The following is a 16,172-nucleotide window of genomic DNA, read 5'->3' on the forward strand; positions in this document are numbered from 1 at the left end:
TCGAGTGTCACCGCCACCTATTATTGAAAATAAATGTGCTTGGTCCATGAAAAAGAATCAAACCTGCATGTGAGGGGGCGTGTTGAAGATATAATGTAAGTAAATAGAAGTGTGTATTCTCTAACAACTTAAGCTTTTAAATGAGATGGTCACACAATTCAATTAGTATTAGCTGTCACATTCTCTCCGGGGCTGGATGCCAGAAGCAGAAAGACGGAATCTTTGTTGTAAAGTTATTGAATCTCTATTCTGGGTGGCTAATAATAGGAAGAGGGAATAATTTATAGTTGCTTTAAGAAATGGGTGATCCTTATTTGTGTTTGGTAAGTGAAAATGGATATGTTTTTTGCAAAGAGGTGTTAAATTTTCATTGTGGATGGTTAAATTGGAGAGAGATATGATAATTAAGAGCTGTTTCACTTTTTTACTCCAGTAATATAAAATCCTCAATGCAGAAAGAACTAATCTTTATAGTTGTTATTTAGTGTCTTTAGGCAAGTAATTCATGGTTGTTTTGATTTAGTTGTACCAGACAGAACTGAAAGCGGTGTACTCTGATCTTATAGGACAGAGATACAGCTCTAATACTTCGTGTATGGGAAATATAGTGAAATATAGTGAGGCGGGTCATTAATGGCTTGGCTTCTATTTTGCCAAGTGGTTTGGTAGACAGTTTGAATTTAGTAAGGGCACTTTTGTGGTCGGAATTCGGACAATGTTCAGTAGATTATGTTATGTTATGCTCCTCCGTATTTATTGAGTTTCAGATAATTTTAGTTCTGATTCATATTATGCATGCAGGTGCTTTGAAGCTTAAAAACAAGGTGTCCTTTTCATATCGGGTGATACCACTGAAACTCCCTGAAGGAGAAGTAAATGTTTGTCCTTTGAAATATAATGAATATATCCCATGTCATGACACGTCTTACATTAAGGAGCTAATGCCAAAACTAGATCTTTCAAGGAAAGAAGAGCTGGAGAGGCATTGTCCTCCACTTGAGAGGCGTTTGTTTTGTTTGGTGCCACCTCCAACAGATTATAAGATACCAATAAGGTGGCCTATTAGAAGGGACTATGTGTGGCGGAGCAATGTGAACCATACACGTCTTGCGGAGGTAAAAGGTGGACAAAATTGGGTGCACGAGAAGGATCAACTTTGGTGGTTTCCACGTGGTGGAACTCATTTCAAGCATGGGGCTTCTGAGTATATTGAGAGGTATGCATGGTCTCTTTTGTCTTTCACGTTCCCACCTGTCAGTCTTGAAGTTGCAGCTTGTTGAGAATTCATTTTTTTCTGTCAAGAGCATGAAATTTATGATGCCTTTCCTCTGCCTAGATGGAGCCAGGATTTCAACTTTATGGGTTCTGAGTTTTAGAACGATGACTTCAAGTGGTAATAACTGGGTTCTATTTAATGAATTTCTTAACACAAATACACCCTTTGAGCAAAAGCTACTGGGTTAGGCCGAACCCGTATCCTGGATTCTAGCTCCGCCTCGGCTAAGCATTGGTAGGTAGAGTTACTTGGTCTTGGTACATGTACTGGTGTAGGAAGATGCAGTACCTAGTGTAACAGTCATGGTAAAAAAGTATTAACTATATCTGAAGAAGAGTGTCCCGTTTCACTTGCCCAGACCCAAAAAAAAATAAAAAAAAATCATCTTTGTTTAAATGTTTCAAAAATGAACCAACACTCTTTTAAAATGAAAAGTGCAACGTTCATATCTTATCTTCGCCTTTTGTTTTCTTGATGATATTTGTTTATAGACCCCATCCGAATCCGGATAGAACCCATTTTACTTTACCTATTTGAAAGTTGTTTACAGACTCCATTCGTATCCGCATAGAACCCCTTTTTTTTTACATATTTGAAAGTTGCTTACAGACGCCATCCAAATCTGCCACTGAAGATATTCATCTATTTCTTCTTAGGTTTGAGTTAGTATCAATCTTGTGTCTACCCATGTTTTTAAGTATCTCATTTATTTAGTCATTTATTCGGTGCAGGTTAGGAAATATGACAATTAATAAGAGAGGTGACTTACGATCTGCAAGGGTATTTCAAGTGCTTGATGTTGGTTGTGGAGTTGCCAGTTTCTCTGCCTATCTTCTTCCTTTAAGTATAGCAACAATGTCCATTGCTCCAAAAGATGGTCATGAGAACTAAATTCAGTTTTCTTTGGAACGAGGAATTGGTGCTACAACATCTGCTTTAGCAACAAAGCAGCTGCCGTATCCTAGCAACTCTTTTGAGATGGTGCATTGTTCCAGATGTCGAGTGGATTGGCATGAAAATGGTGAGCGTTGCATTCATTATATAGGAAAAGCTTAAACTTCAATGTTTTGCTGCTAGATGTCATCGTTTGGGATAAACTCTGGAGACTTTTATTGAATATTTGGCTTTCTATTTGCTGCATATTCATTACTGAAACGACATTTAGATTCTCAAAAATCTGTACTTTTGGAATTTGGTATCATGTCAAAACAAAGCTAACTTACAGTCCACAAAACAAGCCACGTGAGGTTAATTCTCTATAATTGATTATGGACATCAAAAAGGGGCCTTTTACTTATATCAGGTCCGCGTAACTCAGATATGTAGCACTCTTTGGATTTGTTATCTCTAGAAACCTGAATTTTACAAGCTGCTGTGGTTCTGCTGTATAGAAATTTTTTTCCACCCTTAGAGCCGTCTTTCTACTGCTTTTTATGTTAAACAGTAAGATTTTTGTAAAAATAAATAAAATAGTAAGAAAGGTTCGAATAGAAATACTCAAATACATGATTGTTGTGCCCTCCAGGCTAGTTAGGTTCTTCTCTTTTCTAGAGGCAGCAATTATACTGAACAGCCTACATGAGAGTTCCTTCGTAGACTTGCGTGTCATGTACACATGGTAGATTTTGATTTGAATAAAGAGGTACATGTTTTCATTTGTTTTTCCGGGTGTTGCTGCAGATGGTATTCTGCTCAAAGAAGTGAACCGCCTATTAAGATCAGATGGATACTTTGTCTATTCGGCTCCACCAGCTTATAGAAAGGATAAGGATTTTCCAGAGATATGGGAAAAACTAGTAAATCTTACTTCTGGAATGTGCTGGAAGCTCAATAGCTCATTGCTCGGGAAGTTCAAACAGCAATTTGGATTAAGCAAGAAAATAATTCGTGTCTCCAGCATAATGCAGAGGAGAAACTTGTAGACATATGTGATTCTCAGGATGATTTTAAACTATCATGGAAAACACCTTTGAGAAACTGTGTTACCCTAAGTGACACATCTTCTAATACAAAGAAACTACCGCCTCGACCACAACGTCTCTCAGAGTATTCACAGAGTCTTAGTCAGCTAGGTTTGTGAATTCTATTCCTTGGTACAGTTATATTGATTATCCTGTTGCCAAATTGTTTAGTTTTGGCAACAACCTTAAAATGGTTGAAAATGATATGAAGTTATTATATTCTGTCAAATTAGTCTTTTAAAAAAGCCCTTCAGATTAATAATAATGAGTGAAGAAAACACCCTATCTTCATTTAATCTTAGGGGCAGCAATTATGATTTTAGCATTACCTTTTATTTTAACACACTTGTGATTGTTTTCCTCTAAGGTCTATGGTACCATAAAGTTTAGTACAAAAAGTTAAAATTTTCACAAAATTCTTATTCATGATCATGTATTTTGGTAAACGAAAGTAATAGATCAACTACATGTGGTTCGGAAGACAGACTAAGCTGCTGGACTCCCGATTCACAACTTTGAAACCCTTTTCTTGGTAACGTTTGAACATTTAAACATCGGGCTCCTGATTTCACAACTTTGAAGTTTTTCTTTTAACATCTGTAAAATTATTTGAGTAATTCCTTTTAACTTTCTTTTGGGGAAAGAATGTTATTTAAACTTGTTCTTGAGTTGCTAAAGTATTCCAAAATTGAAAGCAGTTTTGAGCTTCAGTTTCCATGTATATTTTCTCAGTATATAACGGTTTCTTGAACCTGAAACACTGCACTCAATGTGTTCGGCAGTCACTGTTTGTTCTTGCGCTCATCCAGATTGCTTCTTCTAGTTCTTGGCATTGTCTGTATTTTTTGCAAGCAAAAGTTTGACATTGTAATCTGTAAAATTTTATTATTTCCTTTTCATTTTCCTCAAAATGTTATCTCGAAATGAACTGGAAGCTTTTTGTGTATTGAGCATTCATCTTTGAGAAACGATCATTAGGCATGACATGTTATAATCTGTTCGCCTGCAGGCATTGATCGTGAAAAGTTCTTAGCGGATACAATCTATTGGCAAGATCAAGTTCGGCATTACTGGAGACTGATGGACGTAGAGCAGAAAGAAATACGTAATGTAATGGACATGAGTGCTTCCCTTGGTGGATTTGCAGTCGCCCTCAGTACATGGCCCGTCTGGGTGATGAATGTAGTTCCTGTAACAATGAACAACACCCTTTCTGCCGTTTATGATAGGGGTCTTATAGGCACTTTTCATGACTGGTACAGTGTTATTAATTACTTATAAAGTTCTGCTTTGATTAAAAGGTGCCATAACGATCTGTACTGGTATTTGTAGGTGTGAGCCATTCTCAACATATCCACGCTCTTATGATTTGTTGCATGCCAATAATCTTCTCTCTCACTATAAAGGTTGTGAAGAAGGTTGTTTGCTTGAGGATATTATGCTGGAAATGGATCGTATCCTACGACCTCGGGTAAGCATATTTTTCGTTCAGACTTTGATGCTTGTGAGACTACAAAATGTCGATCAATTCATAATATTTTGCTCCTCGTTATGGTCGCAGTAGATTCTCTTTGGTCCGTAAGAATTCGAAGAAATAGCTATATCCTGGACGAATTATCAACATTTTCCATTTCCATGTAAAAATAATATGTGAACCAAAATACTCCCCCTCCTGCTGTACTCATATTCATATTGAAGATGGTATTGGAGTAGAATTAACAGCTATAAGTTGGATTCTTACAGCAAACTTGGTCTTTTGTCCCGAATTGCTGTAAAAGCTTCTTGATGAAGTTTTACATTAAAATAACTACTGCATGTTTTTCGTTCGAACTAATAATATTCGGATGAAACTGTATGAACGTTGGTGTTACACCTCGCATTTTCATACGTTGAGTTTCGCCGAATGCTAGTTGTCCTAGTCTTGGGAGGTAGGACAAATTTTTTAAGGTCATGAGGATAGATATGTCCATCTTGGGTATATAATGGAGTAAAACCATGTTTAGTAAGCCTTGGGAAGGTTTAAGACTCGTCGTATCATCGGAGTTAAGTTTCGGCGAAAGTTTGGCAAAGTATCACACTATGGCACAATATGTGGCGCAACATGCTAGCAAAGAAAGCACGCTTTGCGGTTACGCAATTGCTTAGCAAAGTGTGACAGTAAAATTTTGTGATTTTGCGAGGTCTGCGACACAACATGCGTTTAGCAAAGCACGCTTTGCGCCTAACAAAGCTCGTAGCATGTTGTGTCGGTCCAGAATTTTCTAGACCACTATAAATAGCCCAAATTCGACCCTAACTCATTATTTTACCATTTTTTGACCTAGAAATCTCTAGAAACTCTCTCAACAAGTTCTCTTATGATCTAAGACCAAAATCAAGGGCAAACCAAGTGATTCTAACATGAAGAATTCTATGATCACCATTAGATTGTTCTTCCTCTTGTGGTGTTGAATTTGGAAAATTCTTGGAGGTGGAGGAATTTCGAGTTTAGAGTGATCCTTGTGATTGAAGGTAAGATTATCACTCCATCTTCATGTTTATAGTATTATTTGGCATTTACATAACTTGGGTGAAGGAGAAATTGTGAAAGTAAGGTTTAAGTTGTGCTAGAACTTGTTCTTAGCTATGCTGAGTATGAATTGTTCTAGACTTGGTATGGTTGTGATGTTGTTGGGCTGGTTTGCACAAATAAAGTTGTAATATGAAGTTGTTGGATTGCTAAGTAAGTTGTGAAGATGGAAAGGGAACTAGTATAGAATTGAGGGAAACAAGCTACATGAATCTCATACACATGAAATGTTTGACAAAATGTCTTAATGAGTTCTGTTATAAGTTATGAACCCATCGTTGATGCGGATACTTCGTTTAATGTAGATAATCATTTATAGAGTGCACGAGGACTCGAGGGATCCGTATACTAAGGAGACGAGGTATGTAAGGCTTACCTCCTTCTTTCAAATGCATGATTCTGATATCGAAATTCTTTGTAAATTTCCATAACCCTCTAATGTCACAACGTGTCGAAAGCTAATAAGTCTTGGTGTTTCTTACAAGAAGAAGACGATATATGTTTATGATGATGACGATCCCATTGTATAATATCATTGACGTATTCATTGTTTGTTATCTCACCTTATGACTCTAGTTCCACCAAGGTGAGACTTAGTGATGAAAAGTGTCCCATAATATAATCGAAGGATACGACCTTATGTCACTCCGATGTAACTGTAACAATTGTTTAAGTTCTTCCATATGTTTCTATGGTATATATATATATATATATATATATATATATATATATATATATATATATATATATATATATATATATACATACATACATTAATGAATATATGGATATGCATGTATGGGATATGGGGAAAAGGAAGAGGCGTTATATATGCATAACCACCTGATCAGTTGGCACACTATGATACCGTCGCGGACGCGGGATATATGGATAAATGTATCGGGCCGTTCGTTCCGCGGCAATGTATATATATATATATATATATATATATATATATATGATGTTGATATGACATATGGAACGGGCCGTACGTTCCACAGCAACATATATACGTATATGGAGATAAATAAGTATAATGAGAACATGATATATATGGATCGGGCTGCACGTTCCGCAGCAATAGTATAAAAACATATATGTATGTATGGAAGTGCTAAAGGAAATTACATGTGTGTTCCTTCTAAAAAGGCAGCCAGTACAGGTCATCTATCTACTTTCTATTTCCTTATTTCTTATTCCTATCATTGGTATTACTCATGCCTTACATACTCGGTAGAGACTTTGCTCGTCGACGTCCTTTCTTTATGGACGCCGTATTCATGCCCATTGGTAGACGGGGAGACGACCTAGCTTCCAGGGCCGGATCGGCTTGCACGAGCACTTCCATATTCGGAGGTGCAGTTTCTGATATATTCTTTTGTGTACATACTGGGATATGGCGGGGTCTGTCGTCCTATCTTTATGACTTCAGTATTCCAGTTAGAGGCTCGTAGGTACTTGTGTGTGGGTAGTAGATGTTATGTGACTCTTAATGTATATTTTTTGTATATTATTCTTTTGTTGCCGTGGGGCTTATGTATATATATGTAAATGTACGTGTTTTGAAGAATAGTTTGTGATCAGGTAATGATAAGCATCACCATGGAGACGATATGTGTACCGAATGGGCAGGTTAATGGTATGACGAACGGTGCTTGGTGGTTAGCTCCGGGTATCCGCCATGCCCTCTGGCCGGGTCGTGACAAAAGTGGTATCAGAGCAGTTCTGTCCCAGAGTGTGTCTACCAGTCGTGTCTAGTAGAATCTCGTTTATGGGTGTGAAGCGCGCCACACTTATAAACGGGAGGCTGCAGGGCATTTAGGAATAATGACTATCTTTCTTTTCATAGATCGTGCGATAGAGCTAGGTTATAAGATTTCCTTCCTCCTAACTGTGCTTTATGATTTCAGCGATGCCGCCAAGGAAGAAGCAAATCCGCACGATATTAAATGCCGCTGGGGAAGGCACCAGTCGGGAATCCCCAGCCGAGTTAGGACATAATGAGGCTGAGAGTGCTACTCCCTCGCATGTCACTCCCACTCCTATTCCTCCAATAGCAGAGGAGAAGAAAGAACTAATTCATGAGCTCCACCAACTAGCTAACCTTGGAGTTCACTTGATTGGTTCCGATAATCCGGGGATTGGTATTCACAATCCAACTGCCTCATCCTTAGATATGGAGGTGAAAGAGCGTCAATATGAAGATCCTCAGTTGAGCCACTATAAAGATACATTTCATGAGAAAGAGAAATCTCCATTTGGAATTTCTATGGATGGAGCTCTTAGATACCGAGACAGGCTATGTGTTTCGAATGTTGCGGAATTACGTCATCGAATTACAGAAGCTCATTACTCTCGGTATTCCATTCACCCAGGAGCGACAAAGATGTATCATGATCTCAAGCTAATGTATTGGTGGGATGGAATGAAAAAGGATATAGCAAAATTAGTAGCTCAATGTCCAAATTGCCAACAGGTGAAAATTGAACATCAGAAGCCGGGAGGACTACTACAAGCCATGGAAATTCCTACCTGGAAATGGGAAGTGATCAACATGGATTTTATTGTGGGTTTACCTCGTTCCCGAAGTAAATATGACTCCATATGGGTAATTGTTGATAGACTCACGAAGTCGGCTCATTTTCTACCAGTCAGAATCACATACTCGGCAGAAGATTATGCAAGGTTGTATCTCAAGGAAATTGTACGACTTCATGGTGTCCCGATATCTATTATCACAGATAGAGGAGCGCAATTTACAGCCAAGTTCTGGAAATCTTTCCAAGAAGGTTTGGGTACTCAGGTGAGGCTTAGCACATCATTTCATCCACAAACTGATGGGCAAGCCGAACGCACTATTCAGACCTTGGAGGATATGTTACGGGCATGTGTGTTAGATTTTGGTGGTAGTTGGGATGACCACTTACCCCTTGTTGAGTTTGCATATAACAACAGCTACCATGCCAGTATTCGAATGGCCCCGTATGAAGCTCTATATGGAAAGAAGTGCAGATCGCCAATTGGATGGTTTGAAGTAGGAGAGGTACAGCTAATAGGCCCTGAATTGATTCAACAAGCGATGGAAAAGATCAAGGTGATCCGAGACCGACTATTAATAGCCCAAAGTCGCCAGAAATCTTATGCGGACAACCGTCGGCGGGACCTAGAATTCCAAGTTGATGATTGGGTATCCCTAAAGGTATCACCGATGAAAGGCGTGATGAGATTTGGTAAGAAGGGAAAATTAAGTCCTCTATACATTGGACCTTATAAGATTGTACGCAAAATGGGCCAAGTGGCTTATGAATTAGATTTGCCTTAAGAACTTGAATCTGTTCATCTAATTTTCCATGTTTTAATGCTCCGTAAATGTGTCGGAGATCCTACCAGAATCGTGCCGGTAGCGGATGTTCAAGTTATAGAAAAGCTGGCTTTTGAAGAGGAACCCATTGTCATACTAGATAGGCAAGTATGGAGACTTAGAAACAAAGAAGTAGCTTCAGTCAAGGTCTTATGGAGAAACAATAACCGAGAGGAAATGACTTGGGAAGCGGAAGAAAACATGAAGTCCAAGTGCCCGAACTTATTTCAACCCCCGGTAGAGAGCCAAGATGAGACATCCATATTATCAGGTATGTAATGCTTTCTCTTTATGATGTTGTGGTCGTGTGTGGCCATTATTGTTGTGGCCTCGAGGCATCATATATTTTGGGGTTGTTGTGACAGGATGATAGTGGCATATTTACAGGGAAAACTCTGGCAAAATTTTTATAGGATTCCTAAGAGTCTTAACATTCGAGGACGAATGTTTCCAAGGGGGAAGGATATTACACCTCGCATTTTCATATGTTGAGTTTCGCCGAATGCTAATTGTCCTAGTCTTGGGAGGTAGGACAAATTTTTCAAGGTCATGAGGATAGATATGTCCATCTTGGATATATAATGGAGTAAAACCATGTTTAGTAAGCCTTGGGAAGGTTTAAGACTCGTCGTATCATCGGAGTTAAGTTTCGACGAAAGTTTGGCAAAGTATCACATTATGGCACAATATGTGGCGCAACATGCTAGCAGCAAAGCACGCTTTGCGGTTATGCAATTGCTTAGCAAAGTGTGACAGTAAAATTTTGTGATTTTGCGAGGTCTGCGACACAACATGCGTTTAGCAAAGCACGTTTTGCGTCTAGCAAAGCTCGCAAAGTTGTGTCGGTCCGGAATTTTCTGACCACTATAAATAGCCCAAATTCGACCCTAGCTCATTATTTTACCATTTTTTGACCTAGAAATCTCTAGAAACTCTCTCAACAAGTTCTCTTATGATCTAAGACCAAAATCAAAGGCAAACCAAGTGATTCTAACATGAAGAATTCCATGATCATCATTAGATTGTTCTTCCTCTTGTGGTGTTGAATTTGGAAAATTCTTGGAGGTGGAGGAATTTCGAGTTTAGAGTGATCCTTGTGATTGAAGGTAAGATTATCACTCCATCTTCATGTTTATAGTATTATTTGGCATTTACATAACTTGGGTGAAGGAGAAATTGTGAAAGTAAGGTTTAAGTTGTGCTAGAACTTGTTCTTAGCTATGCTTGAGTATGAATTGTTCTAGACTTGGTATGGTTGTGATGTTGTTGGGCTGGTTTGCACAAATAAGTTGTAATATGAAGTTGTTGGATTGCTAAGTAAGTTGTGAAGATGGAAAGGGAACTAGTATAGAATTGAGGGAAACAAGCTACATGAATCTCATACACATGAAATGTTCGACAAAATGTCTAAATGAGTTCTCTTATAAGTTATGAACCCATCGTTGATGCGGATACTTCGTTTAATGTAGATAATCATTTATAGAGTGCACGAGGACTCGAGGGATCCGTATACTAAGGAGACGAGGTATGTAAGGCTTACCTCCTTCTTTCAAAGGCATGATTCTGATATCGAAATTCTTCGTAAATTTCCATAACCCTCTCATGTCACAACGTGTCGAAAGCTAATAAGTCTTAGTAGTTTCTTACAAGAAGAAGACGATATATGTTTATGATGATGACGATCCCATTGTATAATCTCATTGACGTATTCATTGTTTGTTATCTCACCTTATGACTCTAGTTCCACCAAGGTGAGACTTAGTGATGAAAAGTGTCCCATAATATAATCGGAGGATATGACCTTATGTTACTCCGATGTAACTGTAACAATTGTTTAAGTTCTTCCATATGTTTCTATGGTATATGATATATATATATATATATATATATATATATATATATATATGGGATATGGGGAAAAGGAAGAGGCGTTATATATGCATAACCACCTGATCAGTTGGCACACTATGATACCGTCGCGGACGCGGGATATATGGATAAATGGATCGGGCTGTTCGCATAACCATTATATTACTACTATATAGAAGCATGGGTTAAAACCCATGCTTCGTCGTCCGTTAGGCAATTAAAAAAAAAAAAAAAGTGTGGTCCCCATGTTAACACCAACCAATATTAAAAAAAAAAAAAACACCAACCAATATTAAAAAAAAAAAAGGCACCAACCAATATTAAAAAAAAAAAAGTAAAAAAAGTGGAACCCACCATCTCCAAACTCACGAAAAAAAAAAAGTGGATCCCATATTAACAAAATCAAGCAATATAAAAAAAAAAGTGAATCCCATATTAAAAAAACAAACAATGTAAAAAAAAAAAGTGTAAACTTTGTATCCATAGCAAACACTAATATAATAAAGTTTTAGATACGGAGCACAAACTACAATGTTATATTAATCGTGTTTTGAATATATATAAGTGAATCCCATATTAAAAAAATAAACAATGTAAAAAAAAAAAAAAAGTGTAAACTTTGTATTCGTAGCAAACACTAATATAATAAAGTTTTAGATACGGAGCACACACTACAATGTTATATTAATCGTGTTTTGAATATATATATATATATAAAAGTGGATCCCGTATTAACAAAATCAAGCAATATATAAAAAAAAGTGAATCCCATATTAAAAAAACAAACAATGTAAAAAAAAAAAAAAGTGTAAACTTTGTATTCGTAGCAAACACTAATATAATAAAGTTTTAGATACGGAGCACAAACTACAATGTTATATTAATCGTGTTTTGATATATATTATTATATGCATTAAAATAGTGCAAACTAATAATGTCCAAAAGGGTGGGTCCCATACTAAACAACACCAAGCAATATTAAAAAAAAAAAAAAGAAGAAGAAGAAGAAGAAACCATATAAAGCATGGGTTTCGTCATCCGTTGTCCCTTAAAAAAAAGGGTGGTGGGCCCCAGACTAAATAACACCGAGCAATACAAAAAAAAAAACAAAAAAGAGGAAGAAAAAAAAGTGGACCACATATTAACAAAATCAAGCAATATAAAAAAAAAAAGTGAACCCCATATTAAAAAAAATATAATGTTAAAAAAAAAGTACGCGGACTTTGTATTCGTAGCAAACACTAATATAATAAAGTTTTAGATACGGAGCACAAACTACAATGTTATATTAATCGTGTTTTGAACATAGTGTGTGTGTGTATATATATATATATGCATAAAAATAGTGCAAATTAATAATGTCAAAAAAAAAAGTGCACCCCATATTAAAAAATCAAACAATATTCATATAATTTCCAAAGTATCTCATTAAGTCAATAATGATGGATTCATTGCCACGTGCGTATCAATCCATTAGTGAGAGCAAATGAAATTGCTTTTCTTCAAAAGGTTAAGTAGTCAAACCATACAATTTTTTATTTTTTTTTGCTATTCCGCCATGTCATTTATTTGTTATGTTTACTAAAATAAATATACTTAAAATATTTATATTTTAAAATAAGATAGAATTTAATTACTTTTTTATTTTTATTCTTACTCTAATAAATGTGAAAAGAGATTAATGTCGTAAAAAAAAATCAAATGGAGATCAAATAATGAATAAGGTAAATGTCAAATTATAATTCTAATCGACGTTTTCTTAAAAAATCATGCAAAAGACAACATGACAAGTAATGAGCTAAACCGAGAATATTTACCAAACATTAAAAAATAGTATTTCTTCGTTTAAATAGAAAATCAATTTCTACTTGGTTTCGTTTTAAACATGTAAAATTAATGTAATAATTTGAATTAGAATTATCCAAATCAAAATTTGATTAAAAATAATAAGTATTTTACACCTTTAAATTAATCGAATTAAAATTGAAAGTATCAACTGATGCTTAAATATTGCTATTGTTTTATCTCAAAGAGAGGAAAATAGTTTCTTTTTAAACAAGTCTTCTCTTTTAAAAACTATTAATAAATTTGTCGATTTTGTATTCGTAGCAAACATTAATATAATAAAGTTTTAGATACGGAGCACAAACTATAATGTTATATTAATCGTGTTTTGAACATAATATATATATATATATATATATATATATATATATATATATATATATATATATATATATATATATATATATATATATATATAATCACTATTCAAACACAACTACATACACATAGATGCACTATAATCTAAAGTGTTGGGCCCGTGCGCAGCACGGGCATAGGCCGTATATATATATATATATGATGTTGATATGACATATGGAACGGGCCGTACGTTCCACGGCAACATATATACGTATATGGAGATAAATAAGTATAATGAGAACATGATATATATGGATCGGGCTGCACGTTCCGCAGCAATAGTATAAAAACATATATGTATGTATGGAAGTGCTAAAGGAAATTACATGTGTGTTCCTTTTAAAAAGGCAGCCAGTACAGGTCATCTATCTACTTTCTATTTCCTTATTTCTTATTCCTATCATTGGTATTACTCATGCCTTACATACTCGATCTTTGCTCGTGCGACGTCCTTTTCTTTATGGACGTTGTGTTAATGCCTGGCTGCAGACAGGGAGACGACCCAGCTTCCTAAGAGCCAGATCAGCTTGCACAGGAGCACTTCCATATTCCGGAGGTGCAGTTTCTGGTATATTCTTTTGTGTACATACTGGGATATGGCGGGGTGCTGTCCCATCTTCATGACTTCAGTATTCCAGTTAGAGGCTCGTAGGTACTCGTGTGTGGGTAGTAGATGTTATGTGACTCTTAATGTATATTTTTGTATATTATTCTTTTGTTGCCGTGAGGGCTTATGTATATATATGTAAATGTACGTGTTTTGAAGAATAGTTTGTGATCAGGTAATGATAAGCATCACCATGGAGACGATATGTGTACCGAATGGGCAGGTTAATGGTATGACGAACGGTGCTCGGTAGTTAGCTCCGGGTACCCGCCATGGCCCTCTGGCCGGGTCGTGACAGTTGATCCACGATCACCCAGACACTGAAAAAAGAATGTTCCCTTGAAAGAATACTACTAATTAGATTCCGTCAGGGTTTGTGGAATACAATGAAAATCAGAAATTTCCTGTTCATTAATGTATATTCCAGAAGGGACTTCCTTTGACGTGCTTGCGTGTTTAACGATAACTTAGATTAGCTAAGTAGTTTTCATCTTTGTGTATGTGTGGAGCTATGTTGCTCGTGCTCTTCAAAGATGTTGACAGGTGCATGTCGGATCTTCTAAAAGTAGTACATTTTTGGAGGATCCGACATGGGTACTGCGACAACATTTTTGGAGAGTCCGATCAGTATAGGTATGGAATACTCATGCCATGTTATATTCCTATGCCACACGTTTCAGCTGTATCGAACTCAAGTTATTGTCAACTTGCGTGCAGGGATTTGTCATTATCAGAGATGAAGAATCCATCATATCACGAATACAAGATCTGGCACCAAAATTTCTTTGGGACGTCCAATTGCATTATCTAGAAGACGATCAGAAAAAAACCGCCCAGTCTTATTTTGTCGGGAAAGCTTTTGGGCCATTATCTGAGGCAGTTTTGCATTATATTTGTCAATGAACGGTGAGTGCTGAATATCCATGTTGAATTCTTGGATGATAGTGAATCAAATCTTGTTTCTCATCAAATGCAGTTAATTTTTTCATCAATCTGCAAGATCCCAGGATTTACTAGTCTTTCGTTTTCCTATTTTTGTTGGAAGTTTTATTTTAGAGTAACAAAGTTGTAAAATTTATATGAGATAACACATATGCTATTGCTGTAACATAAAGAAACACTGAATTCTTTGTCACTATAAAGAATTAGAAATGCAAAATCTTTGTTCATTGCAATAATCTGTTTTTCATATGCCTTCTTATGACTAATCTGTCTTTCTTTCTTTTTTGTTTAACCATTCGGTATCTGAATCTACCTGACCTCAACTAATTCAAATTTGCGCTTGGTAGACCAATTATCGGGAGTAAAACGCTTCCTATGAAGAAGTTATTTATTCTCATAGCTTGAACTTGAAACCTTATTAATGATGTAGGAATCATAACAATTTCATTTTTAGCTGGCTTTTGAGTAAAGTATCACTCTCACAAACAGTGTTTACTAATACCTAGCGTTGAAATCTCTTCAATTGATGATACAAGATTGATCAGTGTTACTTTTTATTTGTGGCCAAGAAGAATCACTTAATCTTTTCAACTGTAATTTTCATTTAGTGGGACCAGCTGAATAACAACCCTAGTGTATCAGGAGAAAAGCTAAATTAATATCCAAGGACAAAAAAAAAAAGGAACCAACTATTAGAAAGAGAGTTTAGGTTCTAGGTTCTATGCGCACAATATAGATAAAAAATGCTCTATCATATAAATTGAAACATAGAAAGTATATATTTTCGGGTTCGTTTGGCACATGGGATAAAGATAATAATTCGGAATAAAACTTGAGATTAGCTTTATCCCATGTTTAGTTTGGGTATTAGCTAATCCTATAATAACATTTATACTAAAATGATGGGATTAACTATCTCATATAAAAGATGGTGTAGCCAATCCCATAAGATATCATGGGATATTCCAGCATTGTACCAAACAACACCTAAGTACTAATACGACTAATAGTACTCCCTTCGTTGTATAATAAATGATATTTTTAGCTTATGCATACCCCTTAATAAGAAATTGCTCACTCTTAGAAAATTATAAGTGTTTTTACTAACTTACTCGTAATTAAATTTTACCTCTTTCATAGAAAAATCACTTAATAATTCTTGATTATGTAAATAAAAGTAATCTTAAAATAATAAGATCAATTTTTTTTTAAAATTCTGAAAGTATCTTCACTTGTTCTGAAATAAAATAAAAAATCTAAATCACCTTTTATTTAGAAAAGGAGAAAGTAGCATAATTATGAAAATATTTTGTAAGAAACATTAGATTGAAGTAGTTGGAATGACAAGACAAGACAACCACATGCTTGTCGGGCATTTGCTC

The 16,172-nt window shown here is 35.9% G+C and overlaps 1 pseudogene; it reads left to right on the forward strand.

Moving 5' to 3' along the window:
• LOC132060117 (probable methyltransferase PMT7) overlaps positions 1–14,723 on the forward strand; it is a 109,810-nt pseudogene extending 95,087 nt beyond the window's left edge.
• The last annotated feature ends 1,449 nt before the right edge of the window (positions 14,724–16,172 follow it).

This window comes from Lycium ferocissimum, chromosome 6, assembly GCF_029784015.1.
Source record: "Lycium ferocissimum isolate CSIRO_LF1 chromosome 6, AGI_CSIRO_Lferr_CH_V1, whole genome shotgun sequence".
In the NCBI taxonomy this organism is placed as follows: domain Eukaryota; kingdom Viridiplantae; phylum Streptophyta; class Magnoliopsida; order Solanales; family Solanaceae; genus Lycium; species Lycium ferocissimum.